The sequence below is a fragment of the Candoia aspera genome, chromosome 3 (assembly GCF_035149785.1).
Source record: "Candoia aspera isolate rCanAsp1 chromosome 3, rCanAsp1.hap2, whole genome shotgun sequence".
In the NCBI taxonomy this organism is placed as follows: domain Eukaryota; kingdom Metazoa; phylum Chordata; class Lepidosauria; order Squamata; family Boidae; genus Candoia; species Candoia aspera.
Genome location: NC_086155.1, coordinates 144,926,822 through 144,945,363, shown reverse-complemented (window position 1 = coordinate 144,945,363; position 18,542 = coordinate 144,926,822). Strand labels below are relative to the sequence as shown.

General features: G+C 39.6%; 1 protein-coding gene and 1 long non-coding RNA gene across 2 annotated transcripts in view; both read right to left on the bottom strand.

Moving 5' to 3' along the window:
* The window catches only part of CDKAL1 (CDK5 regulatory subunit associated protein 1 like 1), a 338,480-nt gene that overhangs the window by 1,429 nt on the left and 318,509 nt on the right, over positions 1 to 18,542 (bottom strand). The window lies entirely within an intron of this gene.
* Positions 8,696 to 9,386, bottom strand: LOC134494062 (uncharacterized). The gene is made up of 2 exons (XR_010067640.1): positions 9,242 to 9,386; positions 8,696 to 8,904 (listed from the first exon to the last, which is right to left on the bottom strand). It is a non-coding gene; the product is annotated as an uncharacterized LOC134494062 (long non-coding RNA).

Genomic DNA, 18,542 nt, shown 5'->3' with positions numbered 1-18,542 from the left:
TATTTTATGTGAATTCTGCTGGTTGTACAATTCAGTACCAGCCTCTGCTCTGCAGATATTCTCCGTATCTCTTGAACAGCCTACAGCCCAGACATGGCAACTGTTCCATTTTGATTTCCCCCTCTCTTTTTTCAGGATTCATCATTCATTGCATTCATCCTTTCATCTACTTTAGAGGTTATTTTTCCTGAATGAAAGTCTGCCTTGTAAGTTCCCTCTACTGGTTCAATCACAGGAGAAGACAGAAGAATAAATCTCATCTATAATTTCCAGCAGGAAGAACTGTTAGGGTGCTGCATGTGCAGTTGCATCATACCAGATCTCTACCAAACTATGTCCTCTTGAAAATAAGTCACGTACAGAGATACCATTAAGCCGGGACAATTACAGAACAGTAGCAGACCTAGCTCAAACAGGGTAGAAGCAGGCTGTCAAAGCAAAGTGGACAGTGCAAAGGTATTTTTCTTTGATAGCAGCAGCATTGGCAATAGCTCTACAGGACCAGCAGCAATTGCAGCTCACAGGTTATGCTTTTCTGTTGCTGTCCACCACCAAACATGACAGGTAAAAACAGCAGTGTAGCAGTTGTGCAGCATTAACAGAAGACAAAGTGTAATACCTCACCTAGACTCTGGCACCAGTAGAGTGGTGCCTGCCTTGCTGGACAGGCTATGATAGTGATGCAATCTGGAGGACAGGCAGATGGCCACAATCACCTTTATGTGGAGATACCCTTGAAAAGAGTCTGGAAACTACAACTGGGGCAAAATGTGGTAGACAGGCTGCTAATTGGCACAAGGTATATGGATCACAAAATGATGAACTGAAAGATCTGCTATGCCTACCATTTACTTAGAGGGCACACTTTAAGCTACTGATATTGACCTTTAAAGACCTAAACGGCTGAGGAGCTGCCTCCTCTTCTAAGAGCCTTTACTGAGATCAGCAGGAAAAGCCTTTTGAAGATGCCCCTCTTGTCAGAAGCTTGACTCTCTGATAGGCAGAAGGGGGCCTTCTCCTGCACAGCCCCCAGGATATGGCTCACCTGCTCCAAGGCGGTAATACCCGCCTCAAAATTTAGGAAAATAGCAAAAGCCATCTCTTTTGTCAAGCTTTCAAACTGCTAGTTATTCTAATGGTACTGATTCTGTACTGATTTTGTTTTGTTTTTTCACTGCTGTAAGACGTCTCAAAGGTTTATAGAAGAGAAAGGTTGGGTATACATTCAATAATAAAAAAAAACTAAAGTGAAATCATAGAAGAGCCTTGGGCCACTACTGCTTCCAGCTAAATGGCTGCTATGCCCCAGGCCCTTTTCTTAATAGTCTGATAACAACTAATCTGACACAGCAAGCAATCTCCACAGCCATTTCTACCTGGCTCAGAACAGCATTAATAAAAATAGAAGACTAGAAGATTATCTGTAAGTGTGCCTGCATCAAGAAAAAAAAAACCAAGCAGAATCACTAAACTCACAAGGAAGGACTGCTAAAAATGTGCTTGGCTGAAGAATGGCAAGCTTGATTAGGAAGGATTTAAACTGAATTCCTTGGAGGTTGGAGACAAGAACCCTGAAGAAAGAATCTCAGACAAAGGTTTTCAGGATGTAGAAGGAAGTGAAAATGTTGCTGTAATGGGGCCTTTTAAATCAGCAAAAAAAATGAGTTCATGGCCTCTACTATCTATACAATGATTGAGTATAGGAAATAAACAAGATGAATTTGAATTCTTTGTATAGGAAGGCAAATATGATTTAATAGGTATAACAGAAACATGTGACTCCTGTAACTGGAGTACGGCAACTGAAGGATTTAACTCATTCAAAAGAAACAGGAACAGCAGAAAACAAGGAGCTCCATACAGGGAGGGTCCCCCTTGAGTGAAGCTTCACTTCTAATGACTACTTGGACATATCCACAACAAGGAAGTGATTTGTCAGTTTCTCCTCCTCCTCCTCCTTTTTCAATTAAGAGCCTTAGATAGGGAGCTAGGAAAAATTTCTGTTTGAGAATCTGAGGAGCTGCTATCATTTGGAACAAAACATCATGGGATGGATATCGTAACATCTTAGTCAGTCATAAGCTATGAGTCCTTTAATTGTGAGCTTCGGATGTTGGATTCATTAACTGAGCTGGAATTTGATTATGGATTTTTGGCATCCACAATTTTGTTGCTCTTATTCCTTCCTGAATGGTGATAGCCTGAGTAAAGAAAGTACTTTCGCATAGATTCAGCCCACATGGTTAGACTTCAGAACAAGAAGTCCATTATATTAGAACATTAGTTGAACGTTACAGCATTTGCAGAGGATCCACCAGAAATCCAGCTCAGGGGCCTGCTCCCCACAATCCTGAACTTCCTCAAAATGAATTAGCAGCAACCATGGCCAGCTTTAGGCTAAGGCCAAGTAGGTACTGGCCTAGGGTGCTAAAGCTTATGGGGTGCCAACACTGCCCCTCCTTCCAAAACATTCTAAAAATGCAAATCTTTGCATTGGCAGGGGATGGTGTCATCATTCAGTGTGGTTTACAGATGCCATATACCCTTAAGCTGACACTGGCAGCAATGATCAAGTTTCAATTATGTGTTCTCCTCTGAGATGGCATCAGACTTGGTGGATGCAGCCCTGACATCTGTTTGCATCAATTTCTTGTATTTTCCTGTATCAAGGTCTTGAGAGTACCACTCAAACCATCCGCATCTTTAAAACTATGCTTAGCATAGGATTTGGTAAGAAAAACAGTAATTACAGTCAGTGGTGGAAGGTAGGAGCGTGAAGTCAGCAGAGACTTCATTTTTAAACCTCTGGGTGACCATGACTGATGATGCAAATATTAATTACAGTGCTAGGAACTCAGAGAACCTATGGAAAATTACTCAAAAAAGTGGGGAGGGAGAAGGAACCTAACACAGTGCACAGTCCAAGGAAATAATCAGGATCATATCTACATCTACCAGTCAGAAGAATGTATTAGAGTTCATCATAAAATATTACATAAATAGATGGTTATTTCTGTGTCATGATGGGGAGTGTAATTAAAATAAATTGCCTAATGAATCTTGAAAAATTAATAACTGGTTACAAGTATTCCACTCCTGGAGTCAAAGCTAATTAACCTTTATATGAAGAAATAAACTGGAAACTACAGAGTATCAATTATTAAACATTTTACTAATTTGCAACAAAAGCTATCTCATAAGAGACTTCATTTGGTAGACTGATTAAATTTGGAAGAAAAGCTTCCATGTTGTATTCACTTGTGGCATCAGTTATTTCCTTGGATGTCTATTTAAAAAAAATTAATTTCTCTTATCAATTTACACTATAGTCTAGATTAAGTGAATGCATTTGGGTCCCTAAACTGTAAAATTTCATAATTTCACATGATCAAGGCTTCCATTTAGAACGCAATGATATACACACTTAACCAGGAAAAATTCAGTAGTATTTATTTTTAATATAAGTGTACTGTATTTAGACATGTACAGGATTCCAGTATTAGTTTTTCATTTAATATGATAATAAATCCACTCTCATCTCTTTTGATTATGAATTTTATTGTTCTGTCAAAATATCACTGATTGATTAGAAAATCAGATTTAACAATATTTTGATCTGGGGAAAAAAAACACTCTAGGTATTTTCCAAGGCATTATTAAAGAACAACAGTAACTTATGTCTGAGGGGAAAAAACCCGTCTTCTATATATTTGGGAAAATGTAAAATAAGAACAAGTACTCAGGTTTGTATTAACTTCTGGAACTGATGATCGAGAATTCAATACACAAAAAAGATATAGGCTGTGGAAGGAAAAGAAATATACACATGTACTGAAATTAGCCTTGTATTATAGATCAGAGTTGGTTGATACTAAGCTAAAAAGCTCTATGAAAACATATTATGTAGGTTAGCTAAAACCATTATGGACAACTCCTTGGTTTTATAGTTATTCAGAAAGGAGTTAAACAAGATTGAACAGTGATTCCTCTGTTTCACCAAGGGAGACTTTCATCTCCTAAACTGGCAGATAGACCCCCTAGCTGTGCTTTTATATGCAGATGACATGATATTGTCAAGCTTTTAATTGGGCTGCAGAAATGCTTACAAATCTTCACCTTTTGTTCAGAGAAACCTTCGAGCATAAATTACCCCCCCCCCAAAAAAGATAAAGGTCTTTGTGAAAAATTGAACTTCTGTAACAAACAAACAGTGTTAGAAATAAATATGTTTCATTATTTGATTCTGTGGGGATAGTCTTTCATAATATACAGTATAGGCTCAAGGAAAGCACAGCTCAAAGAAGTGACAGTGATCAGAGAAACATGGCTGCTATCCTGAAGTTTTTCCGTACTAGTGGAGGCCGTTCTATCCTATCCATGTATAATAAATGAACCACTATTTTACTTTCAAATACCTTAAACCAGAGTTTCTCAACCTCAGCAACTAAGACATCTGGACTTCAACTCCCAGAATTCCCCAGCTTGCACATGCTTAATACTCTGGTATGTAACATAGTATTATGTTCAGAGAGACTGATAATGGCGACAGCTAAGGAAGGAGCATGAATCTACTATTTAAGTATTAGCTAAAATTATTTTTTTTCCAAATGGTTTGAGTGCTTTAATGTTCTAGGATAGCTCCATTCTACCAGGGAGAGCATTGCCCACCCAAATGTTGCCCACATAAAGAACAGTGTGAAGGTTCTTTGTTTACTCATCAGTGTAATCTTATAAAAAAAAGAAAATTCAGGGACAATACTTGTATGGAAAGTGAGAAGATACAGAGCTTACATATTTTTGGCATCTGCTATCTTACATACATTTTTTGTGATATTAAGAAGTAGGGTACAAATCCATAAATGTTGCTTTATGGATTTGTACCCCACTTCTTAATGTCACAAAAAATATGTATGTATGATAGCAGATGCCAAAAACATGTAAGCTCTGTATCTTCTCACTTTCCATATAAGCACTGTCCCTGAATTTTCTTTTTTTTATAAGATTACACTGATGAGTAAACAAAGAACCTTCACACTGTTATGTTTTTATGCCTTCTATTTGGTTTTGCTGGAAGGAAGATACTATACTATCCCTGTATGAATGGTCTGTATGAAATGGGCAAAGTACTTTGATCTACAGTCAGGACCAGAAATATTGGAACAAGGATAACTGTTTTGGCATTTGGTCTCTGTACACCACCACATTGAAGTTGAAAGGAAACATACCCAGATAAGAGAAAAGTCAGGACTTTCAGCTGTAATTCAAGGGGCTTGACAAAAGTGGGGCACTAACCACTCAGGAAGTACAGTCAGTGGCAAACACACACCTCCATTGGTGGCTCATAAGTAATGGAACGAATGGCTGACAAGCAGCTGCATGGCCAGGTGTGGCCTGTTTCCTGGGTACCTCATGACCAATCAAGCAGATAAAAGGCCTGGAGGTGGTTCTGAGTGTTACATTTGCATTTGGTAGCTCTTCACTGGAACTCTCAACATGAGGTCCAAAGAGGTGTCCATGCAAGTGAAGGAGGCCATCATTAGGCTGAGAAAACAAACCCATCAGAGAGATGGCAAAAACATTGGGAGTGGCCAATACAACAGTTTGGAACATCCTGAAAAAGAAGGCATTAACTGGCAAGCTTGTCAACAGCAAAAGGCCTGGAAGACCACAGAAAACAGCTAAAGTGGATGACCGCAGAATTCTGCTCATGGTGAAGAGGAACCCTTTCACAACATCTAGCCAGGTCAAGAATGCTCTTGAGGAGGTAAACATGTCATTGTCAACATCTATAGTCAAGAGACGGCTTTATGAATGTAAATACAGAGGCTTCACAACAAGGTGCAAACCACTGGTAATGCTCAAGAACAGAAAGGCCAGATTAGACTTTGACAGCAAACACTTAAAAAACCCTGCCCAGTTCTGGAATAAGATTCTTTGGACTGATGAAACCAATATTAACTGGTACCAGAATGATCGGAAGAGAAAAGTATGGAGAAGGAAAGGAACAGCTCATGATCCAAAGCATACCACATCATCTGTCAAACATGGTGGAGGCAGTGTTATGGCATGGGCATGTATGGCTGCCAATGGAACCGGGTCACTGGTGTTTCTTGATGACCTGACTGCTGATAAAAGCAGCAGGATGAATTCTGAAGTGTACAGGGCTATACTTTCTGCTCAGATTCAGCCAAATGCTGTCAAACTGATAGGACGCCGCTTCATATTGCAGATGGATAATGACCCAAAACATACAGCAAAAGCTACCCAAGAGTTTCTCAAGGCAAAGAAATGGGATGTTCTTCAATGGCCAAGCCAGTTACCTGATCTCAACCCAACAGAGCATGCTCTTCACTTACTGAAGACAAGACTGAAGGCAGAAAGACCCACAAACAAGCAGCAGCTGAAGGCAGCTGCAGTAAAGGCAAAGCATCTTGAGGGTGGAAACTCAGCATTTGGTCATGTCCATGGGTTCCAGACTTCAGGCAGTCATTGACTGCGAAGGATTTTCATCCAGGTATTAAAGGCGATCCTTATGTTTGTAATGATATTGGTTTGTTCTATTACTTATGAGCCACCAACAAAGTGGGTGTGTGTATGCCACTGGCTGTACTTCCTGAATGGTTAGTGCCCTACTTTTGTCAAACCCCTTGAATTACAGCTGAGATTCCTGACTTCACTTCCATCTGGGTGTGTTTCCTTTCAACTTCAGTGTGGTGGTGTACAGAGGCCAAATGCCAAAACAGTTATCCTTGTTCCAATATTTCTGGTCCTGACTGTAATACAGGTAGTTCTCGCTTAACGTACAGTTGTTCAGCAACCATTCAAACTTATGATGGCACTGAACGAGGGGTACTTATGACAGGTCCTTGAAGTTGCAGCCATCACAGCGTCCCCATGATCATGTGATCACGATTCAGGTGCTTAGCAACTGGCTTGCCATTATGACTTCACAGTATCCCGCAATCACGATTGCCATTTGTGACCTTCACTGCTGGCTTCCAACAAGCAAAGTCAATAGGGAAGCTGGCAGGAGGCCTCAAATGGTGCTCATGTGACCATGGGATGCTGACATCACAAATGATTTGCCCAACGACGTCAACTGGGACTGTTGGAACTGACGTCATAAGTCAGCATGATCACATGACATCACACCTTATGATTGTGTTGCTTAGTGACAGAGTTTCCGGTCCCAATTACCATCAGTAAGTGAAGACTACTTGTATATGCATGCACACATGGGAACATCTTTAGATTACTGGGCACATATTTCCACTAAGTAATGAAATCAGACCAATTACGACAATGTATATAAAATCTCTGAAAGTGTGTATCACTGCCTTATAAATAAGCAAACCAACAAAAACTGTAGCTGAAACTGTCATGGACTGTTGGAAGGCTGTAGGACATATATTGTAGATACTGTTTGCTATGTAATACCTAACACAATTATGAAAATATTGAAATGTAATTTTGAAATTTTGATCTAACACTGTCTCTTCTTGTTTATATTAATGAAACTATAACTCAAGTAACGCAGACATTTTCTTTGCAAAATATTGGAAATAATTAAAAAAATATCTATAAATGTTTGGTTAGAAAAGAAAATATGGGAATATAAATAATAGAATCACAGAGATGGGAATGGCCAATTAGGCCATCAAATTCAACCCCCTGCTCAATCCAAGAATCCAAAATGAAGTACCCCAAGTGATAATAGCTAAAATTACAGGCACTTCCAGGTAGAAGCCCCTTCATGGATCACTGCCTTGTCGTGGCGAAGGGACTTGTGTAACTCAATGCAGCCACGAGCTATGCCATGCAGGGCCACCCAAGACAGGCAGATCATGGCGGAAAGTTCTGACAAAATGTGGTCCACTGGAGAAGGAAATGGCAACCCACTCCAGTACCCTTGCCAAGAAAATCCCAGGGACGGTATCAAAAGGCTAAAAGATATGATGCCGGAAGATGAGCCCCTCAGGTCGGAAGGTGTCCAGTATGCTACTGGGGAAGAGCGGAGGGCAATTACAAGTAGCTCCAGAAAGAGTGAAGCGGCTGGGCCAAAGCTGAAGGGACACTCAGTTGTGGATGTGTCTGGAAGTGAAAGGAAAGTCTGATGCTGTAAAGAACAATATTGCATAGGAACTTGGAATGTAAGATCTATGAATCAAGGTAAGCTGGATGTGGTCAAACATGAGATGGCAAGATTGAACATCGACATCTTGGGAATCAGTGAACTAAAATGGACAGGTATGGGCAAATTTAATTAAGGTGACCATTATATCTACTACTGCGGGCAAGAATCCCTTAAAAGAAATGGAGTAGCCCTCATAGTCAATAAAAGAGTGGGAAGAGCAGTACTGGGATACAACCTCAAAAATGACAGAATGATCTCAGTTCAAATCCAAGGCAAACCATTCAACATCACAGTAATCCAAGTCTATGCCCCAACCACTGATGCAGAAGAAGCTGAAGTTGACCAGTTCTATGAAGACCTACAACACCTTCTAGAACTAACACCAAAAAAAGATGTCCTTTTCATCATAGGGGATTGGAATGCTAAAGTAGGAAGTCAAGAAATAACTGGAATAACAGACAAGTTTGGCCTTGGGAGTACAAAATGAAGCAGGGCAAAGGCTAATAGACTTTTGTCAAGAGAACACGCTGGTCGTAGCAAACACTCTTTTCCAACAACACAAGAGACGACTCTACACATGGACATCACTAGATGGTCAATACCGAAATCAGATTGATTATGTACTCTGCAGCCAAAGATGGAGAAGCTCTATACAGTCAGTAAAAACAAGACCAGGAGCTGACTGTGGCTCAGATCATGAGCTTCTTATTGCAAAATTTAGGCTTAAATTGAAGAACGTAGGGAAAACCACTAGACCATTCAGGTATGACCTAAATCATAGTAAAGGTTTCCCTTGACATTAAGTCCAGTTGTGTCTGACTCTAGGGGGCGGTGCTCATCTCCGTTTCAAAGCCGAAGAGCCGGTGTTTGTCCGTAGACATTTTCGTGGTCATGTGGCTGGCATGACTAAACGGAATGCCGTTACCTGTCCGCCGAAGTGGTACCTATTAATCTACTCACATTTGCATGTTTTTGAACTGCTAGGTTGGCAGGAGCTGGGACTAGCAACGGGAGCTCACCCCGACATGCAAATTCGAACCACCGACCTTCCGATCGGCAAGCTCAGCAGCTCAGCAGTTTAACCTGCAGCGCCACCGTGTCCCCGACCTAAATCATATGCCTTATGAATATACAATGGAGGTGATGAATAGATTTAAGGGATTAGATCTGGTAGACAGAGTGCCTGAAGAACTATGGATGGAAGTTCGTAACATTGTACAGGAGGCAGCAACTAAAACCATCCCAAAGAAGAAGAAAGAAAGCGAAAAGCAAGGAAGAAAGGGAAAGATATAACCAACTGAATGCAGATTTCCAGAGAATAGCAAGGAGACATAAGAAGGTCTTCTTAAATGAACAATGCAAAGAAATGGAGGAAAACAATAGAATGGGGAAGATATCTAGAGATCTCTTCAAGAAAATTGGAGATATCAAGGGAATGTTTTATGCAAAGATGGGCATGATAAAGGACAAAAAAGGCAGGGACCTAACAGAAGCAGAAGAGATTTAGAAGAGGTAGCAAGAATACACAGAAGAACTATACAAGAAAGATCTTAATGGCCCTGATAACCACAATGATGTGGTCACTGACCTTGAGCCAGACATCCTAGAGAGTGAAGTTAGGTGGGCCTTAGGAAGCATTACTAACAACAAAGCTAGCGGAGATGACAGTATTCCAGCTGAGCTATTTAAAATCCTAAAAGATGATGTGATTAAAGTGCTGCACTCAATATGCCAACCAATTTGGAAAACTCAACAGTGGCCAAAGGATTGGAAAAGGTCAGTTTACGTCCCAATTCCAAAGAAGGGCAATGCCAAAGAATGTTCAAACTACCGTACAATTACGCTCATTTCACATGCTAGCACGGTTATGCTTAAAATCCTACAAGCTAGGCTTCAGCAGTATGTGAACCGAGAACTACCAGAAGTACAAGCTGGGTTTCGAAGAGGCAGAGGAATTAGAGATCAAATTGCCAACATTCAGTGGATCATGGAGAAAGCAAGAGAGTTCCAGAAAAACATGTATTTCTGCTTCATTGACTATGCTAAAGCCTTTGACTGTGTGGATCACAACAAACTGTGACAAATTCTTAAAGAGATGGGAGTACCAGACCACCGTACCTATCTCCTGAGAAACCTGTATGTGGGTCAAGAAGCAACAGTTAGAACTGGACATAGAACTACCAATTGGTTCAAAATTGGGAAAGGAGTATGACAAGGCTGTATATTGTCACCCTGCTTATTTAACTTACATGCAGAGTATATAATGAGAAATGCCAGGCTGGATGAATCACAAGCCGGAATTAAGATTGCCGGAAGAAATATCAACAGCCTCAGATATGCAGACGATATCACCCTAATGGCAGAAAGTGAAGAGGAACTAAAGAGTCTCTTGATGAGGGTGAAAGAGGAGAGTGCAAAAGCTGCCTTGAAACTCAACATTAAAAAAACTAAGATCATGGCATTTGGTCCCATCACTTCCTGGCAAATAGAAGGGGAAGAAATGGAAGCAGTGACAGATTTTATTTCCTTGGGCTCCAAGATCACTGTAGATGGTGACTGCAGCCATGAAATTAAAAGACGCCTGTTCCTTGGGAGGAAAGCTATGGGAAACCTAGACAGCATATTAAAAAGCAGAGACATGACTTTGCTGACGAAGATCCGTATAATCAAAGCTATGGTTTTCCCAGTAGTGATGTACGGCTGTGAGAGTTGGACCATAGGGAAGGCTGAGTGCTGAAGAATTGATGCTTTTGAACTGTGGTGCTGGAGAAGACCCTTGATAGTCCCTTGGACTGTGAGGAGGTCAAATCAGTTCAATCCTAAAGGAAATCAACCCTGACTGTTCACTGGAAGGACAGATACTGAAGCTGAAGCTCAAATACTTTGGCCACCTAATGTGAAGAGAGGACTCACTGGAAAAGACCCTGATGCTGGGAAAGACTGAAGGCAAAAGGAGAAGGAGATGGAAGAGGATGAGATGGTTAGATAGCATCACCAATGCAATGAACATGAATTTGAGTAAACTCCGGGAGACAGTGGAGGACTGGAAGGCCTGGAGTGCTGTGGTCCATGGGGTCACGAAGGGTCGGACACGACTTAACGACTGAACAGCAACAACCAGGTAGAAGAGAAATGTTTGTTGGTGGAGAGTCTGCTAAGTGGTTGTACTTTTAGGAAAATGAATGGTGCTCTCCCACTGATCGTTTTATATTTTTAATAGTTTCATTGTTTTTAATGTTTTTAATACTTTTTGCAGTTATTTTTTGGTTGATTTTGTATTATTTTTTGTATTTTTAACTTTGCAAGTCATCCAGAGTATGGTAGTGAGATGGGCAGCTATATACATTAAATAAATAAACTCAGTAGTGCACATAAAAACAAAGAAACAAATTCAATAAAATCACCCAAAGTAATCCATAAAGCTATCAAGGATAAAATATAAATAAAAAATAAAATGGCTCATAAATAAAACTCAAAGCAACAGTAACAGCCAACTAATCCCTCACCCCTAGTGGATGACCAATCGATTAAAACTCAAAGGCCTTGTGGAACAGAACAATTTTTAATATTTTCCTAAATGTCAGTTTGGGGCTATTTGGATTAGAGGTTAACTGTGCCAAAGAATAAGGTTACAATAGAGAAGTTCTGCTGCTGGGTCCTGGAGAGGGAGAACCGAAAACATCCACCCATGGGGTGAGGGTGGGCAAAAAGAGGGGGCAGATTCCACTTAAAGATGGTAGTACTGGAGATGCTGGGAGCCAAGACAAGTCGGTCTTTATAGGTAAAAATCAGCACACTGAAGTATATTTGGAGACTCAGAAGCCTATTAAAAATCAGTAGAACATCCCAAAACTCTGATCACCTTGTTGTAGTAACTCTCACCACTAACTTCACACCACAACATTCTGTACCAATTATAGTTCCAAGATAGTCTTCAAAGGTAGCCCCATGTAAAGTGCAATGCAGACTCTAGACTCAAGGGCATTAACCACTACTGTCAATGTTTCCCATTCCAAGAAAGGCTGCAACTGGCACACCAGCTGAAGCTGAGCAAAGGCTCCCTTGACCGCAGTCTCCATCTGCTGCTCTAGGAATAGCCCTACGTCCAGAAAACCTCTAAATTGTGGACCAGATACTTCAGAGGAAGTGCTAATATCAATCTAAGAATCAACAAAGACCCACATAGTTTTTGTGTAAACATCATTTCCATCTTGCTGGGTTTAAGCTTTATTCTGTTTTTTTCCCATCCTCTTCCCCATAGCCTCTAGGCACCAGGTCAGAACTATGCCTAGGGTGGCATTGAACAGTTGGGTATCATCAGCATTTGATGATACTTCATCCCAAACCTAATGATAACCTCTTCCAGTGGTTTCATACAGATGTTAAAAGATCAGAGGGGAGACAGCCAAATCTTGTGGCACCCATACAGGAATAGCCACCAGTTCAACCTCTCCTCCTTCTGCACTATCAACTAAAAATGTCCAATCAGGAAGGAGTGGAACTACTGTAAAACAGTAAGACTGACTCCCAACACACAAAGGAGGTCCAGAAAGACACCCAACTGATCTTGGTGGAGATCCTCATTAAAAAAGGAAGATAACAGTGTGATTGGAATTAGAGAAGCTTCCTCATGAGTGGACATAACCTTGCCTCCTTCAAGGTAGCCAAGGTAGCCATCATGTTCCCCTCCCAAACTAGCATTTACCAACTTTTGAATCCAATCAGTCACATCCCTCCTTGCTGCCCAAAGAAACCAGAAGTGGCATGGATCCACCCACAGATGGCAAAGCTCATGCTGCAGAGAACCTTATCCCCTTCTTCAGAATCCACACGCCCAGATGACATCATAAGACATCACCCCAATCACCTTATTGGACTCTGCTCATGTGGAGTCCAAACCCAAGTGAATGAGAGCAATTTTATCAGAAAATAAATTGTGAATAAAGTCTCAATAATAAACTTATTTGACATTATTATGTGCTGAATTACCTTTGTAACAATGCTCCAACAAGTCTTTTTGGCATGTATTACCTTAAGCTTCCTATGTTCAGTGTAAGAGCATATACTTAAATTAAAACTATAAAAACTGAAGTCTATATTGATTTGATGCAACATTTTGAATACATTTCCAAGATCACTCAAAATATGCTTTCAAAATTGCATCCTGAATTCTTTTAAAATTATATCTAATGCTTAAAACTAAAGGCGTTTTAAGGCTCATTAGTAATGGAAGTTTTAGATTTAATGGGACATGACAGTCTTACATGAAATCTTTAAAAATGCCCCATAATGATGGTATTTTAATAATTAATCCTTTCTTTTTTTAACAGTACAGCATGGAACATACATTTTTGCTAAGAAAGAAACAACTAAAAAGAGAACAGCAATGCCTCATAAATTTAATGATCACTTTGGTTAGAAAGAACAAACTCATAGAAAAAGAAATATGCTAAAGAAGAAAAAAGGATGAAGGTTTGTTAATCAAACATGGGAAATGGATTATTTTTGATGATGGAGGGGAAATTCCCAAAGTCAAGGAAACTCCCCACCCACAAGGCAAGGTTCTCATACATCAATGGCAGTGGTCTTTCAACTTGTTTTGGCAAAAACATAGCTGAAACATAAGGCTATGCTAATGTAGTACATTATAAATTATTAAAACCCCCAATGTACTGTATGATCAAATGCATTTCAGCTTATTTTCTGAATAATTTTGATGTGGTGTGCCAGTAATACTAAACTTTTATTCACTTTCAGTGTTTCACTTCTGATCCACCTTGCTTAAATAACAGAGATTTGCATGTGTTGGTCACAGCTCAGTTTTTCATGAGTTCTTATCAACAAGCATAAGCAACACGTATCAGAAAGTGTGGAAACACAAGGAGTGATGCTCTGATTTGTAAGAAACCTATGCTCTTGCAAATGAAAAACAGAACAATTAAATGAAAAGCACAGCTTAATAAGCCTCCTTGCAGCAACCACACAATCCTCTGAAACATATGTGGCTGCTTTAATGGATTGCAGACAGGTGCTGCTTTTGCAATCCCACATGTTCCAAAGGATCTTTTTCTAACAGAATTCAAAGCACTGCACAGCTGTAATAAGTACCTTATAGAGGGATGCCTACTATGATATTATATAATTATCAGTTCCTTGTCATTTACAGACCACATCTCTTTCCTTTTCCATTCCAGAAACCGTCTAATCTAGCAATAAAAGATGACAAAAGAGATAGCTAATTTCATCCTCTGAAAAGTAATTGTTTCTCCTCATCTGCCAGCCATCTGGTCAAACAATACTTTTTTCTTTCATCCATACCAATTCCAGATATCTCTAGCTTCATTATTCTACAATCATCTAAGGCAGTGTTTGTCAACCTCAGTAACTTTAAGCAGTGTGGACTTCAACTCCTGTGGCTGGCTGGGGAATTCTGGGATTTGAAGTCCACCCAACTTAAAGTTGCTGAGGTTGACAAACACTGATCTAAGGGTTGCCCCACCCCCACCCCTTGGCTCTTTCCTCACGATTTTGCCTCTTGTACTCAAGGTGAACTCAAAGGTTCCATTTTCTTTTCCTACTGTTCCTCTCTTTTTCCAATTTTCCTTTAACCTACATCACCCTCAAGCTTTTTTTACAACCTGACAATTAGCTCCTCACCAGATGGCTTCACATCCACCCCTTGAACCTATTGTTTTACCATGTTCCTTAACATTTTTCCATCTCTCATTTCTACTGCATGCAAACTTGCAGTATGTCCCATTCAATAGCAAAAAATAAATATACATCTTTGACCTCTTATTTTTTTCAGTACTATTCAATTTCTTTCAAGTTGCTCATTCTGGCATCCCAAACTTTCACTTTTGCAGCTGTAGTTTTGGCACCTCTCCAATCTGCTTTCTGCTATTAGCACTCTACTGAGATTACTTTCACCAAATTATCATTGATCTCCATGGTCAATCCAAAGGTTTTTACTCATCTTCTTATCTTCCTCTAATTCTCTGCCTGCTTTCTTATGACTCCTCTTTGCTTGACCCTTCTTGGATTTCTGTGATTCACAGAATCTGTTTCATCTATATAAGTTTTTTTCCAAATAGGAAAACTCTTCCTCTGCCACCAAGGCTTCTTAGGGATATGTTTGATAATTAGGAATAGTTGTAGTTTGTAGGATCATTAACATACTTCAGAAGCTAATGACATTGGTTCTGACATTAAGACATTGATCAAACAGGTATGAGGCCAGCAGCTTCCAGCAATAGGCTATACTGATTCTTCTTAAATGCAGTATACTTCTTTATATCAAACTGTCTTAGCTCCATAGTCTTCTAATGTTTGCAAGAGGCCGAGATGCTTTTGGTGCCAGCTGGTGTGCATCTAAGCACCTGCGGGAGTAACTTGAGAATCTTTTTTAATTTCATGCTCAGTCAAGTTTAAAAGTCATTAACAGAAACTTTTACTTGAAATACCAAGTTCTGGGAATTATTTTGATGGGGAAGGTTTATCTGACCTAATCAGTACTGGAACAATCCCACAGAAATGCTACTAGTATGTGTAACAAAAAGCCATGGCCTTTGCATATCATTGTGATTTAAACTATCTGAGCAAATTATAGGATCTTCATGCTATTTTATTGTTGGGTGATGTGATTTGTTGCCAAAATAATACTTATTCTATCAGGAAGATATTTTTCTACTGTGTGTATTTTTAGAGATAATGTCTTAAAAAGTCACAATCTTCTGTATTTGGTACTGTTGTGCCAAGCTCTGGATTCAAAGGGCAAAATATGATTCAGAGTGTGCAAGATTGTGCATATTGCACCTTATCTTTTTTTGGACTTATGTGGCTGTCCTGAGCAGCTGACATACAATCTCAGGAAAAGAAGGGTTTTGCTTGAGATCTTCCCAACAGGTACTGTGTTTGTTCATGCTCATGCATGCTCCTAATCCCATTTTGCCCTTCAAATCTGGATCTCTGCACAGCCTTATAAAGAACTATTTATTTAGGTTTATCTTATCCATCTACATATATTTCTTCCTATAAGAACTCTGCAGTAACGTACCTCAGTTCAGATCGTGACATTAAGAACCTGCGCTGCTTATGACCCAATTTATTTTTATGAAATCTATATGTGATTGTGTCTGATTGTGCACAGAGTCACTGTAAATAGCTCAAGGAAAATATTGGTTGATAGGAGACTGATTCATTTCATTTTTCAGTGATAGCTAAATATATACTGTTAACCCAACAACAACTGGCCAGGATCAACCCATCTTTCTGACTGCCTTAAAAAGAGCTGTGTTTTAATATTTTAATTGCCTTTTAGAACTTTTGATTTTATCATCACTTGTTTTCATTGTCAAATATTGCATGGCATAGAGGGGATTATAACAGGTAGTGTCTGCTTTGCAACAATCAAACAGAGCTGAGAGTTCTGTCAGCCAAGGAACCCTCAAGTGAGTTGGAAGCTGAAGAACCCAGAATGAAACCTCAATCTAATGCCCACCCCACATGGAGTTTGGATAAACAGACTAAATTTGTATTCAGACTTTACCCTCAAAACAACAGACAAATCTATTGTTTGTCCAGACAGTTGGCATAATTTACCTAATTTGCATCAATTTACACCATTTCTATAATTTTGAAACTGAGATTTTTACCACATTTGTGTCAATGAACAGATTTAACAGACACCCTTTCCCCCCAGTGGTCCATTAAACTGAGGTATCACTGTAATGGCAAGAAGAGGAACTGCGCCTCAATTTTTGCTAAGGAAGGAGCGAATGTCACTGCCCCAATGCTAGCTTCCTGTTTCCACTCTCTCTCTTTTCCTTTTTGTATCATGTTGATTACATTCAGAGCTTGTCAGGAGCAAGTGTCTTCTATTTTGATATTTTGCAGAGAGCACTTAAAAAATGTTGGGTGCTTTATAAATGTTAAAAACATAATAATAGCCCTTTCAGTCCAGTATTCTGTTCACATGGCAGCCAACAAATATCTATGGGAAGCTGACAAGAAGGGCACGGACAACTTCAGATTCTAGTTTAATAGAAGAACTATTTTAAAACAAATTGCAGAGTTGAGATCCTACACCATATTTATACCTATTTTCCAGAAACAGCTCGGTGGATTGCTTGCCAAAATTCTCCGTTATTTGATTGTATAGTGGCCATATCCCACTTACATATAATCTACTTTATTTATTCTGCCATCATGATATACAGTACACATAAAAATATATTTAATAAAGCATACCCCTAAAATACAGTGAGTCATTATTTACTATACTAAAAACATAGATTTAGGAACAGCTTAGTTCATATTCATTAGCACTGAGGTATCTGACTCATATCACTGAAAATCTAAAGTCAGAAGAGCAGCCAATGAAAGAATTCAATTAAAATTGTATTTATGAGCACATTTTAAAAATATTTTACATCCAATAATATTACAGTTTATAGAATTAAACTGACTTCTAGGAAGTTCAATATAGGCAAAAGAGAGTACTACTTACTACTCTATCAGTTAGATTGCTTTTCCCTTGTACAGGTAGTCGTCACTTAACAACTGTAATTGGGACCAGAATTTCTGTCACTAAGCGATGCAATCATAAAGCATGATGTCACGTGACTGGACCACTTAGCAACAGCAGTTCTGGCAGTCCCCGGTTACCATCATTAAGCAAAGACCGCAGGGATCGTTAAGCGAGGACTCAAATCAATCTCAAGTTTGAATGGTCGTTGAACAAGTGGTAGTTAAAACAGGGCCACCTGTATTTCAATAACAGATGCACACAAATCTTTGTATTGGCTTTGGGACATTCACTCTAAAGTCTGGATATGAATTTGGGATTTGTGCAAAGTAAAGTGGTTAAGGTCTTCAATTAGGACTGGGGGAAGCCCAGGTTCAAGACCATTCTTAGCCACGGAAACTCACTGGGTGCCTCTGGGCCAGTCACCCTCTCAGCCCAACCTCCAGATAGTGTTGCTGCTGTGGAAGTGGGAACTGAGATTCCTATTGGGGCTGCCCTGAACTCTTGAAGGAAGCGTAGGATATAAATGTCAGAAATAGACAGACAAACAAACAAACAGCCATATTTCAAAAATACCTGTCTTTTTCCACACCATGGCAATTATAATTTCTAACTGAACATTCAAACATCCATTCAGATGTGAAAAGTGGCATTTTCCCTCTTCCTCCAACTTGAGTTGCTGAAGAGGAAGGGCTGCCAGCAATATAAACTTATCAATATGTAACAGCCAGCCAGCAAGAGGCATGCCATAATTATATTTGCAAGAATGCTTTTTTAATACGCATGCATCACTAGGACTGGGGGGGAAAAGAATTCCTTTCTCTCTGCAGGTTAGTTACATTAAATCCTTTAAAATGTTTACTCTGGAAACAATCTGTTTGT